At 37.4% G+C, this 13,655-nt stretch overlaps 1 non-coding gene across 1 annotated transcript; it reads right to left on the reverse strand.

Annotated features, from left to right (window-relative positions):
• Positions 1–3,001: 3,001 nt before the first annotated feature.
• Positions 3,002–3,116, reverse strand: LOC113982866. The gene has a single exon (XR_005566459.1). It is a non-coding gene; the product is annotated as a U2 spliceosomal RNA (small nuclear RNA).
• Between the last annotated feature and the right edge of the window lie 10,539 nt (positions 3,117–13,655).

Genomic DNA, 13,655 nt, shown 5'->3' on the forward strand with positions numbered 1-13,655 from the left:
TGCTTATTTTAAGTGCCTCAATTTGCTTTTTTGTTGTTGTTGTTTTTCACATTATTTCTAAGCATATGCATTCAGAATCTCTATCCCCATCATACGTGTGATCTTGTTTTCCCAGAGTAAATTAGGAAATCTGCAACTAATTATAAGAACCAGCACTGTTTTCTAAGACTATAATATGGCTTCCAGTCAAACAAATTCCATATCCAGTTAAAGTTGCATCTTCTTTTAATATGAGTTCAAAGATGAAAAAGAAATCACCCAAACCAAACAAAAACAACAAAACAGCAACAGCAAAAAGAAGAAGGAAAAATAAAAACTACCATGAACAAAAGAATAAAAAGACCTTTTTGCTCAAATGGGCTATGAAAATTATCTCCAGTTGTACATTGAACTTGAGAATGTTAAGGGACAATGAGCTCAGTTCTCATGTGATTGTTGTCAGTTTAACAGTAGAGTATCTGCACTTATTTAAACATTTCTCATTATGTCAGAGCAAATCAAAAGTCCATGAAAAGCAGAAATCTTCCTCTGTGTTCAATTTGCTTTGAACCACCTCCTATGCCAATGTGATTAAAGAAAGAAAAGCTCTAAAACCTCAGGGACAATAATTTCTTTGTTAAACTTCATTTAAAGTATGTTCACTTTCTATTTACCACCTCCTCCCAAAGTTTCGGTGCCTAGATTAAGGAAGGTCATGGAATTCCTTCTAAGATAAATGTTAATTATTAGTTAGCAGAAACTTTACCTGTCCATGTCTGCACAATAGTTGAAATATTTGCAGTACCTTTCAATTAAAAGATAAAGTGGACTTCACATTGCTCACATTCTCTTTTGTTTAACTTTTCTGAGCATTCTAAGACAGTTTTGCTGAATTCTTTGAGCATTTATATTATTACTATTAATTTCTCCCTTCAAGATTTCTGAAAAATATACAAAGATATCTGATGATATCTATAAAAATCTTTATTTTTCTGAAACATGAAGTAAGTGTGAGAAGAGCATTACAAAGAAAGAAGGAGGCATCATTAAGTCTTAGCTTCATTGCCTTGTTATTCCTGAATCTGAGAAATATTTATTCCAATAAATGGAATTTTGTGTCTCGTTTCTTGTCAGCTGTGAGCAGTGAATGTTCCCATAAAACCCAAAAGCTGAGTTTCCTGAAACCATTAAAACATTTGAACTTAAAGTTCTATTGATGTGTTCATGATGAATTAGTCATGCGACTCTTAGAAACAATAAGCGTTCTGAATCTTTTCCATTACACGTGGCATAGGAGCACACATCTTTTGAGGATGAAGTACCACATGTCTAATTTGTTTTTTCTTTAAAAAAACCCCCCAAAACATGTGTAGATAAATGAAATAATGAAGCAATTAAATGAATTTTGAAATACAGACAGTGGACTGCAGTGTTCCCTCAATCGCCACGCTGGCTGCTAGAAGGCAGCAAAGTCATGTGCTAGATATAGCCAAAATTACCTCCATAATGCTGTCAGTATTCACCTCACAAAAATAGCGTTGCTAATTTAACTGTTCCAAATACTATTTCTTTAAAGAAGGAAGTGCCTCTTTTGGATGAATAGAAGGAGATTTTTTTAAATCTTCAGTGAAAAAACACAGAACTAAATGGAAGTCTCAACAATCCTCACATAATTCTCTTCACTCATTTTTTGTTTAGGTTCTGATGACAGAGAGTCACAAAATCTTACTAAAGTTTATTAAAGACTTTTTGCTAATCTATTAATTTGTAGCTATAGATTAGAGTATTATTTTTTAGCTGAGTGTTTAAGCAGTGGCACAGAGGGGTATACGGAGCACATGTATATGCAAGGAGCTGGCAGATATCATACAGGAGCTATGAAAGAACCATGTCCTTCTGGAGCAATGGCTGGAAGCAATGGTATATCAGACAGGATATAACTGAGCATCTCAAATGTTACTGGAGTTCTATATTTAAGAAACTGAACTGATAAGCTGAATAATGCAATAGAGCTTAGAGATCTATTAAAGTGACACCACAGCAACTGCCAAAGGAATTTAATTTGAGGTGAATCAACCCAAAATTTAGCTGTACATGTGGTCTTTCTTACAGATTAATTGGACACTGGATTTCCCTTTCTCAATGTAAACATCTAGTGTCATTCGAGCTATACTAGGTAATTCTGCATTGCTACCACTCTAGAAGGTAGTTGATTCTCTTAGATGTTCTGCGTTGCACCTCCAGCAGCACACAAATGCATTGATTCCATAGTTTCCCATTACAGGCCACTGACATCTGCAGTGGGAAGTGATCATATGTGCCCAATGCATTTGGATGTCCTAGGGGCCACATCATCCTTTATTCAGAAGAGCAAGTGTCTTCTGCAGGCTAGGCAGTGTATCTGCCAAAGTTATAGAGACACCTTGGCTTTCCTCAGCACCTTGCACAGCACTAAAAGCCTTTGTTTTTGATACTGGATCATGTCATAGTATCATTTGAGTTGTTTCATGACTGCATTTATTAAATGTTGATTTCTTCTAATGGGAGTTTAGACAGTCAATTTAAATATATAGGTCTATTAATCCCCCTCTACTATGACTAACCCTTACTTTTCTGTCAAGAACTCACTCTCATGTCTTTCTCATTTAAACGTGTGTAGGGTTAGTATCCTCTCCATTAATCATTCCGTCAGAAAAATATTTATTGTAGTCATTAAGTGGTTGGGATAGTCATTAAATGGTTGGGATCAGAAAGAGAGAAATATATGTGACATATTTTTAGGCACTTACTGTAATTAAGTGGTATTTCTGCTGCAACATGAAGTGGTGTAATTGCACTCCTACAACCGGTAAGGGTAACTCCCCAGGTGGACACTCTTTCTGAACTATTTTATTTATTTATTTATTTTAAAATACTTACACTACATCCAAAGAAATAATTGCACTGGAGGAATTCTCTATTCTCTATACCATGGTCCAGACATAAATAATATAAATGATATAAATAATATAAATAATATAATATAATGTCCTCTCCACCCAAAAATCCATTTAATATAAAGTTCTCTTATCAAGGATGTATCAGATATCAAACTGATAAGAGCAGATACTATACCTAGTAGACACCTCGAAAGAAAATTTCAAGGCTAGAAAACTGTCCAAGGAAATAGTTTTATTGGAATTCAAGGAATACTACGTTTATGATTGCTGCTTTTCAAGTGTTTTTCTTTTACCTCTATATCCCATGAAGAAGTTAAGAAAGCATCAGTGTCATCTGCAAGTCACTAGTGGGTTTTTGACAATGATAAAATATTGACCTAATGAGAGTCACACAGAATCACAAAATCATAAAATTGTTGGGTTTGGAAGGTACCTCTGTAGTTCATCTGTTCCAGTCCCCCTGACCAACCAGGGCCACCTAGACCAGGTTGCCAGCACTGTGTGCAAGCCTCTTCGGAATATCTCCAAGCATGGAGGCTGCACAACCTCCCTGGGCAATCTGTGCTGGTGCTGATGCTCAGACAGAACCTCCTGTGTTTCAGTTTGTGTCTATTGACTCTGGTCCTGTCCCAGGCCACCACTGGAAAGAGCCTGTCTCCATCTTCTTTGCACCTTCTATCCCCCTGAGCCTTTTTGTCTCTAGACTATATGGTCCCAGTTCTCTCAGGCTTTCCTTATAGGACAGATGCTCTAGTCCATTATCTTCATGGTTTTTGTTGGACTTTCTCCAGTATTCTGTTTCTCTTGTGCTGGGGAGCCCAGAACTGGACACAGTACTCCAGATGTGTCTCACCAGTGCTGAGCAGAGGGGAAGGATCACTTCCTTGTTGCTTGTCACACTGTAAGAGACCAAACATTTACTTTAAAAGATATTTAAATGATTACATTCAGGATCAGACATGCACAGCAGCCTCAAATCTGCACAGCATTATATGCAGAGAGTTTTTCATACTACAAAGAACTGGTAAAGCTAACAGTACCTTATTTAGGCTTTTTATTGTAAACACATATGGCTAATTATAACGCACAGCAGATTATTCTTTTCCTTTTTATTTTTGTATGAATGTTAACCAGTTAGCCAATGCCTTGTTTTGATTTGTTCCATTTACAATATTGCAGATTCCATGATACATATAAAGATTATGTTACAGTAAAAGAAGCAAAAAAAGATGTGAAGCACCCCCATCCTAGATTTAACGAGCTAACATATTTTTCAAACATATAACTTTGAAAAATAAATGTTGTTTGATCTCCATGATGAGGTAAATGAAATTCAGTGCATTTGAGATTGTATCTTTTTGCATGTGTGAAACATTAACTCAAAAGGCACTGGAATGAGTACCATCGATAGAACTAAAATTCACCTGCAGGATTAGAATAAAAAAAAATCAAATGTTGATTGAGTTGCAAATTGAGAAAAGATGTCTTTTGATTTATTTTTTTGTCCTTTAGCAAGGCGAGTTAATAGCCCATTATTAACACAGCAAAGAAAATACACAGTGATACTGAATACCAGGTACAATAATAAAAAGAAAAGAACATAAGAAGCAAGCATTTACACAAAAAAATTTGCATTTTTTGTTCTGACACAACATGTTGCCACATAGGCCAACGTCATTTTTTCAGATGGGTTTTACTCAGAAGCAAGAACCTACTTAGAGTTTTAAAACACTGAATGTCATAACTGTGCTAAATACAAATCAGCTCCTGCTACTAGTCCTCCAATCTTACTCAATTAATTACACTTGCTATCCATCACCCTGGATAAGAAGCAGAAGGATATCAAAAGTGCAAGATAAAAAATAAAAATAAAAGCAAACCAGGATTTTTAAAAACCTCCATAAGGATGTACTTAAATATGTATCTTCTAGATGTACTGCAAGATATGCCAGTCCTTCATCTGCATGCCTTAAAACACAGCAGTTTTCCATTCTCCATTGTCTGCATTTAACAGAAACAAGTACTGGCTCTTGCTGAAGTCACAGGTAGATGAACAAAATACCCACTTCTCTCAGTCCTGACTTTTTAAAAAAATTAGTAATCCAGAGAACCACATCACATTTGAACTGAGTGCCATGACATCCAGAGTTAAATTAGTATTAAAATCCTTGTGGAGAATGAACTCTGTGGTTCCATAGATGAACCCACTGAAATTCTGTCAGGTTGAAAATGGACTATGTAAGTGTAGGGGAGTAGTGGAAATTCCATTATCTGCTCCTAAACTGGAAAGATACAGTGATATTAATTAAAGGATGTGGGATTCTCTCAGGAATTAAAGTTGCTAGAGCAACATCAGCTTTCTGAACTTACTCAGATCATGACAGACAAATTGTCCAACAATAGCCAGTATTTTAAGACACCATGATGTTCATATAATCATAGAATCAGCTGGGTTGGAAGGGACCTCTGAGATCAAGTCCAACTCTTGATTCACTACTGCCGTGATTTACTAGACCATGGCACTACCATGTTGGTAGTGTATACAAAGTAAAGGAAGAAAGAGGCGGCACTAAGGAGAAGTGTGATCATCTTCTGAGCTATCACACTGTGTAATTTAGCATCAATAGAAAATATCATACAATGCCATAAAACAGACACTCGAAAGATGAGTCAATGCATGTATCATCTAGTTTAACAGCACTTTGAAGACCGAAATATTAAAAAGTTTTTTCCTTATAATTTACCTGACTATAAACTGTCTTAGTAGCCCATTCTTAAAACTACATTCCTTAGTTTCAATAGAACACAAATTAACCTTTAGTTTTTAATATTCACATATTAACATATAATATCTATTTTAACATATTTTTCCCTGAAATACTTTAAAATAGCTTTTCCATGTGATCTCTCCTAAACCAGAAAAGTAATAATGAGAACCTCTTACAGAACCCCTGATTTGTTCTATCATCATTACCACACGTATCAGCATATTGCACGTTTCTGGGTAAATCCAGTCCTTACAAAGGAAAAAAAAAGAGTTTGGCAATGAAATGACAGCTATAAGGTTATCTCTGTCAACCAAGTAATCACAGATCTCCTTTCACCATGCTCTTCTGCACTGATTTATGAGCACTGTGTAAAGTCCACGTCAAACAAAGTTACAGTAACACAGTGAACTCCCAAGAGGCAGCACTGTTGAACCCTGTAGACCTTCACAAGAACTGTTTTTTAAGGTTCTGTACAGTTGGTGTCAGATTGAATACATATGGGATAGATTTAGACCAAGTTCATTTCCAGCAGAGCTGTCCAACTGTTAACACTTATTGAAAATCATTCTTATCCTTGAGATAACAGTGACCTATTTATCTTTTTCTAATATATAGAGATCCATGAAAGGGATTACAATTCTGTGACAATTAGGAGGAAAAAAAAGAAAAAGGAAATCCTCAAAGTGAATGACAAACTGAGAATGTAAACTAAAAATCTGTTTATAAGTTTCCTCTAACGTCTGTTCATTATTTTCCCTATGAGTGTATTTTGTTGGAGATGTCATTAACTTTAATAAAATGAAAAAATCATGAAGATGTTGATGTTTTATATTCCCTATAAGCTAAGAAGGATGAAATCTGACTGCTGTCCTCCCTGAGGACAAATAGCAGCACAGAAAAACATCAAAGTTCAGAGAAGCAAATCAGCTGTACCTGATACAAGGCTGTAGTACTGCTGCTTAAACACTGAACGGTACCACAGAGTCTTGCATTATCAAGACCTTTATTCATTCTGAAGTGTACCTTACTACAACCAGCGAGCAGTTTGTATAATTTAATCCATAGTGTAGAACTTCTTTCTTCTGCCGTATTTTCTTGCTTATTAATGGGCAGAGGAGAAAAATAGCATTGCAAATACAGTCACTATTAATATGTACAGTTAAGGCAAAAATAGAAAAATCTAGCATATGAGAAAGAAACAGAGGGAGCTAGTAGAAATTTTTGGATCTCAATAATTGTACAGTGACCTAGCTAGTAATTAATTCTTAAATTAGTACTTCAGAATTTTGAAACAATTCACGTGCTTGAGTTAATGTTGAGTTGGTATTTTGGTCTGGATTGGTTTTATTTTATTTTTTTTTTAATTCTGTCCAAAAATGTTCAGCCTTGGAAAGATATGAAAAGATGATGTCTGAATTAAGCAAATTACCTTATAAAGGGAGATGTGTAAGTATAAGGAGGTGTTCCAGTTTGAGTTTTGTTGAAATTTGTTCTTGAGGTAGAGTTACTCCCTAAGTTGGTATTGAGTGTCTGGAAAAAAAAGCAGCCTAAAGAAGAGTGTGCCTGGCCTGCTTTTTTTTTCTTCTCTTTTTCCATAGCAGGTGTGAATGAATATAAAAATGGTTTATCTTTCAAATAAACCCAGATTTTACAGCTATGATTTTTTTTTCTTCACTCTAAAAAACAGTCTATGAGACATTCAAGTGCTTGCTATAACTCAGCAGAAAGAAAAAACTATTAGGACATGAATATCTGAAGAGTAATGTGATGTCCTGCTCTTAAGGGGAAGGGAACACCCAAGATTCCTAGATGCTGGTTACAGAAACCAGAGGATTGGCAAAAGCTTACAAAGTTCTATTAGTTAACACAGTTGGTGTGGAAATTGGTACACTAGTTCCTGATCTCCTATATGAACACATGGCAGATGATTTTAGATAAAAGGGTAGGGTGGAAGGGAAGAGAGAAAGAGATGCTTTTGGGCTCTTTAGTGATCTTGATCCCCTCATACAGTCCATACCCATTTCTTGATCTCATTCCGGTGCTTGCACTGGTCTGTGCCCTGCTTGTCTCCAAGAGCCAGAACAAGGACGTTCATCCCCGAAAAATGCTACCCTACCTCAACATATGGCCCCCTTCTCCAGCCACATCCTGTTCCTTCTCATGGCATGCTATTACCAACAATCCTTGGCCCCATTATTGGCCCCACAGCCATCTGGCTATCAGTGTTTGAGACATACACACTAGCCCTTTCTCTTCTGGATTTCTACAGCCTTCACCAACTTTGTTGTCCTTCTTTGGATACACCCCAGCACCTCATGTCTTTCTTGTAATCTTATTTCGGTTTTATTGTGTTGGTGTAACTATTAAAATATCAGAGGAACAGGTATTAGAGAGTATGTTAATATCCCTTGGTAGGGACTTTCAAGAAGAGCAACATCCTGTCCCTTCTTTATGTGGCAAACATTAGGATTTATGAGCTTTCAGACTATTATTTTTATTTTTCCATTTTTAAGATCATAATTCTGTGCATCCTTGAAAATCAGTTTGAACTTTGTTGACTGCACTACTCCAAGGAGATGTGTTTCTAAACACTTTTAGTGCTGTAAAACTTAAAACCATAAAGAACAAGTCATTAGAAACAGATTGAGAGTAAAGATGGGAGAGAGCCAGAAATGAAAGCCCCTGACCTGATATGTAGCTGATCACAGTCAGCAGTTCTTGAGCTAGTCATAAAAATATTAATCCAAAAGATTTTTTTTCCTGTGTATTAAGTAACATCAGAAATCAGAACTCTTCATTTTATGTACCATGGTTATTTTGAATTCTAATACAGCTCAGCTATGAAAACATCACCTGTTTCTTTTTAAAACTAAAAATTGCCTGAATCTCAGGGTGGGGCACTGAGTTGAACAGAAAGTCATGGACTGGTAGGCAGGAGGAGAGATAGAAAAAAAGTTGAATCCAGCATTTTGATTGAGATTGTTAATATCCATTAGCATGGAGCTAAATTCAAATGTCCCAAAGAGTAAGAAGAAGAGGAAGATATTTGGATACAGGGGGAAACTAAGTCCAGAGAGGTGGGAGAAAGAGGTTGCTTCCCATAAATTTGAATAAAAGCTTTGAAATCAAAAGTTCTTATTTAAGTGCCAAGCATACATAAAAATATCCTTGCTCTGTCTGGCTTAGTCTGCATCTTATGGGAATTCACTTTGCACTATGGACCAGGATCCTAATACTTTCTGTGTTTCTGGAAACCTCTTTCACAGATATCACAAGAAATCATCTGACCAGAAGTGGGCATCTGAGTGTGGTGTCCTATAGCCCTTCTAGGGTGGCATTCAATACTGTTGATAATAGTTGGAGTTAAATAAATTAATTGTCCCCTGAAACTGTTGATTTCTGTACAATATCCATAGAAAACAAGAACCAAGTTCAGATGTTAATGAGCTGTAGACATATCAGGTTAAGTAGGATAATTAGTATCAACACAAATTTTATTTCCAATTATTTGCTTTATGAAAATTAACTGTTACTTGTTTGGTAATTTGAAAAATACTGTACAAGGAATACTCCAGGGTGATATTGTTCTAAAGTCAAGCTCTTAGCTTACATTTTATTGCTATATCACAAAGAATACTCATTTTAACCATGGAAGTTACTGACCTTTTTCATTTTTTAGCATTTCTGAGGCACTCAAAGTGTTGGTAATTAGAACAACAAAATAAATTTTAATTTTTATATTGGATTGTGATTTGCAGTCAGTCTAAAACTGTGATTGCAGGTGTCATAGGTTTACTTGTCCTAAAAAAAAAACAAGGGGGAATTCTTTTTTTTTTTCTTTCCCCTGCATCGCTGTAAAAGAAAGATGTTTAATGGGGTAGGGTGGTTTGCTCTGGGTGATTGACCCACACAAAAGAACTAACCAGCAGATCCACATTCCAAGCCGATGGCCCTCTGAAGACTGTGGGGAGGGGTGATGAGTTGTTTTTTTTTTCTCTCTCCTGGGAAACAGGAGGCACTTCACTTTTGCCCTAACTCAGGGAAGGTGTGTGTTGGAGGGGTCCAAGGTTCACTTTGTTTTCAGCCTGGTCACCTGGCTGCTTCTGGCCCCAGTTTGCCTCCACTTTCCTGTGCCCTGTTCTGTTCTGCCCCCAGCCCAGACCTGCTCAGATTTCATCGCAGAGGTTTGACCCTCCTGCAGAGGAACCCTTTCCCTCCTCTGCTCCCGTGTGTTCATCGACAAAGTGGGGGAAAATCCCGGCCACAGCCAGTTGCAGATAGTGTGAGTTTCGTGGGAAGAGCCCCCTTTGCCACGGCCCGAGGGTAAAAGGAATAGGGACACGACACTGCACAAAAGGGGTTCTGACACAGTAGAAGGTCAGGGTGCAATGGCCAGTTTATTAGGGAAAATAAGAACTTATATAAGGTTTGGGTAAGGGGAGGTCTGATAACTGGGGTGGAGCATGGGATTGACAACTCAGGGTGAAACAGGATTGGGGAATAAGGAAAAGATGGGTGGAATTTATGAGTATCCAGAGAAAGGACCAACGAGAGCTTACTCTGCACTGCGGCACCCATCAGCCAATGAGTGAGAGATGAGTGGGAAAACCAGGGGAGAACAAGGGAGTAAACAACTTTTGGTGGGAAAACGTGAGGGCAAGCCCAGACAAGCCCTGAACAATATAAACCAAGGGGATTAACGTGGGGGTACATTGAACATAGTATAAAACTGGTGATAAACTGGGGAATAACATGAGAGTTCATGGATTAATAGTCTTTACAGGCCCCATACAAGTCTCTCCAGGCCTTAAATCTTTCCCAATCACTTAGGTGATTCTCCTTGCCCCTTTTTCCCTTCTCGGTGAGGGGGGAGATCTCCGTTGTCGGCTTCTCCCGTGACGAGGCCCCACGCGGTGACCGCCAGAGCCCAACAGCGCCCCCTGCCGGCCAACACCGAGCACTGCAGGCTCTGCTCCTCCAGAGATCCAACTGTTGGCCGTGGTTGGAATTGCGCCAAGAGGCGGAAAGTGCTGAACTGTTTCCTTTTTGAAAGGGATTTTTGGGTACAGGATTGTTGTTTGGTTGTTTTTGTGTTCTGTTGTTGTTCTGCCGATACACATATATCCTTTAATAAAGGGCTGTTATTTTTTCCTTTTTCCATACTTCCTCAATCGGAACCTCTTAATTTTGGATTTACAATAGCTTAGAGGGAGGAGCTTGGTCTTCCTCATAACTCATCCTCCTTAGCAAAACACTTCAGTCTCATTAAACTGAGACAGCAGGAAATTTTAAAATGGAATATTTTTAACATTATAATTAATTTATCAATAATTTTATGAAATTTAGCAGGAAGAGCTTTGTGTTTTCCAAGCTATAAGTATCTAAGTATCTAGATATAGTACCTAAATTACATTTATAAGTATCTAAATTATAAATTTTTGTCCTTTTTTTTTTTTTTGCTATGGAGTGTATGCAGTGATACTTCTATGAAAATTACTACAGGTTTCTGAGCTGTAGTGCCATTATGCAGAAAGGGCATTATTATCTGTGCTGACAAAAATTAGCTATATGTACACAAACACACATTCTTTATGATGTAATTATTCTATATAAGACCTGTATTGGTTACAGGAGGCATGGCTGCAGCCTGGACAGAAAGACAGGACACACCTTAAATCATTATGGAGTTAACTCCTTGAACTATCAAAAGATCATCTGGGGGACCACCAAGGTCTGGTGTTGAAAAGATTTGGGAGATCATAACAGAATCAGATTTTTGACTGCTCCAAGCTTTGAAGATTTCCAGTGGTCTCTGGCAATTAATCCCATCATATTTATCATCATGAAGCACAGTAACTTACAGGACTAGATTTAAACTCAATTATTCTTTTTGAGTAAAAACTTTAGGTGCAGGTAGGGGAATGTGTTATCTTTCCTTATTAAAAATTTAATGCTTCTAGTGAACATTTTAAAGTGTCAAAAACTTACCCTGACTTAGTGTTTAATTTCATTTAAATGCACTTACACATTATGGAATTAGAAGTCTGACTTTGCAGGGAGAGTTTCTTTGATGCACAGTGGACAGTAGATTTTTTACTGCATGCTGGACTACAGTGTGAATATTTTTACAGTGAGTAAAAGACAATTACTAGTGTCAGTCCAGAGGAAAATGTTCTTTGTTCAATTCCTAGGTCCAGCTGTTGCTCTTGGTCACACCCAGACAACCTCTGGAGGCAGTTGCAGGAGCACTTTTGACCTGAGGAGTTGGCCTTTCACTCCCAGATGGATGAGCTCACCCAACAGCAAAGTCTGGCCTTTCACCAGCAGCACACAAAACTGGGAACACAGGCAAAATGCTCAGTGCGGATCTTGTAAGACTGAAGCTCACCTCTGTTCCTAAGGTTTAAGGAAAGGCAGAGGTTTAACAAAACCTGTCAGCTGATTAACCCTTCTAAAGCAACAATATATTTTATCTTCAAGGCTGAACCAGTTCCTAGTTTTTGTGTCCTGCTTACATGGAAAAAAAAAAACCAAAACCAGCAATAGGCAGGACTTGATTTACATTTGTTGTTTTAGGTTATTTACTCATTAATTAATTAATTAATTAATTAGAGGTGTGCCACATCCTGCCCACCAGTTCTAAACTAGAAGGGAGCCCAGGGGGTGAGCAGGGGACCAATGGTGTTCAACATTTACATTAATGAAAAATGTGAGTTATATTCTTCTCACTAGTGTCCAGTGACAGAATAAGAGTCAATCAACATAAATTGAAATCCCATTTGAAGAAGAGAAATCAATATTATTTTTTTTATTGTAAAGGTGATCAACTATTGAATCAGGTTCCTCAGAGGGATTGTAGAGTCTCCATGCTTGGAGATATTCAAAACCCAACTGGACATGGCCCTGGAGAAGCTGCTTTAGCTGACCTTACTTGAACAGGGCGATTGGACTAGACTTCCTCAAGGGGTCCCTTTCAATCTAGGATATCATGTTGTTCAGTGAATATGTGTGCATGTAAATATGAGTATACACACACACATTGTGAATGTAAAAATATCAAACCTATGTATTTCCCAAGAACTAACACGTCTTTATGTACTATAAACACAGGATGGGAAGAAGTTTTAAACTGAGTTAGACTATTTTGAATATGTCAATTTACAGGAACAGAAAGACTTCATGGAACATCATATGCAAAAGCTGGCTGCTCTAGCCAAGTGAAGTCCCAGAAGGAGAAGGTGACATACAAATGTAATCTCACATCCACACCCACCCAATCTTTTCACAATATGGAACATATTTTATTTGCATCTGTCATAGCTACTCTATGTTAACTTTTTTCATAGTAAGTATTATGAACCATTGCCTTGAGCTGATTATTGATTGTGGTCAAACTTCCTGCTACTGTTTGCAAACTGAAATTAAACAGGAAAAGCTGAGTCCTCTTTAGACGTATATACAAACATATCTGTGTGCACACTTTCAGGAAGACTAAATTGCAAATGAGTTCTGAGTGAAGACCACCTCTAATTTAACACAAATCCATCTTACCTCTGAAACATCTTCTCCAGTTTATAAGTATTTGTGTTAACTTTATCCTTCCTCAGACAGCTTTTTCACACATTTGTTTGAAAACCTCAAAACCAACAAGATATGTAAGACCCCAAGTCTCAGAGCTACAAGCTCAGCAAAGGGTTTTACTTTAAAAAATGTAAAAGATTCCAACCATATCTGCCCTCTGGATTATCAGAAGAGCCTTCAGTTCTTTTAAAACCCTAAGAGAGAGTACAAAGTATTTCTTTAGTTCTCTGCAACCCAGTTACATGTATAATCAGATAGAACTGATATCCAAAGGTCATCTGGATATAGTTCTAGACAACTTGGTCTAGCTGGCCCTGCTTGAACAGGTGGACTGAACCATATGATCCCCAGGGGGTCCCTTCCAACCTCAACCCTTCTGTGCTTTTGT

This window comes from Pipra filicauda, unplaced genomic scaffold (genome assembly GCF_003945595.2).
Source record: "Pipra filicauda isolate LSUMZ 115617 unplaced genomic scaffold, ASM394559v2 scaffold101_size5749837_pilon, whole genome shotgun sequence".
Classification (NCBI taxonomy): Eukaryota; Metazoa; Chordata; class Aves; order Passeriformes; family Pipridae; genus Pipra; species Pipra filicauda.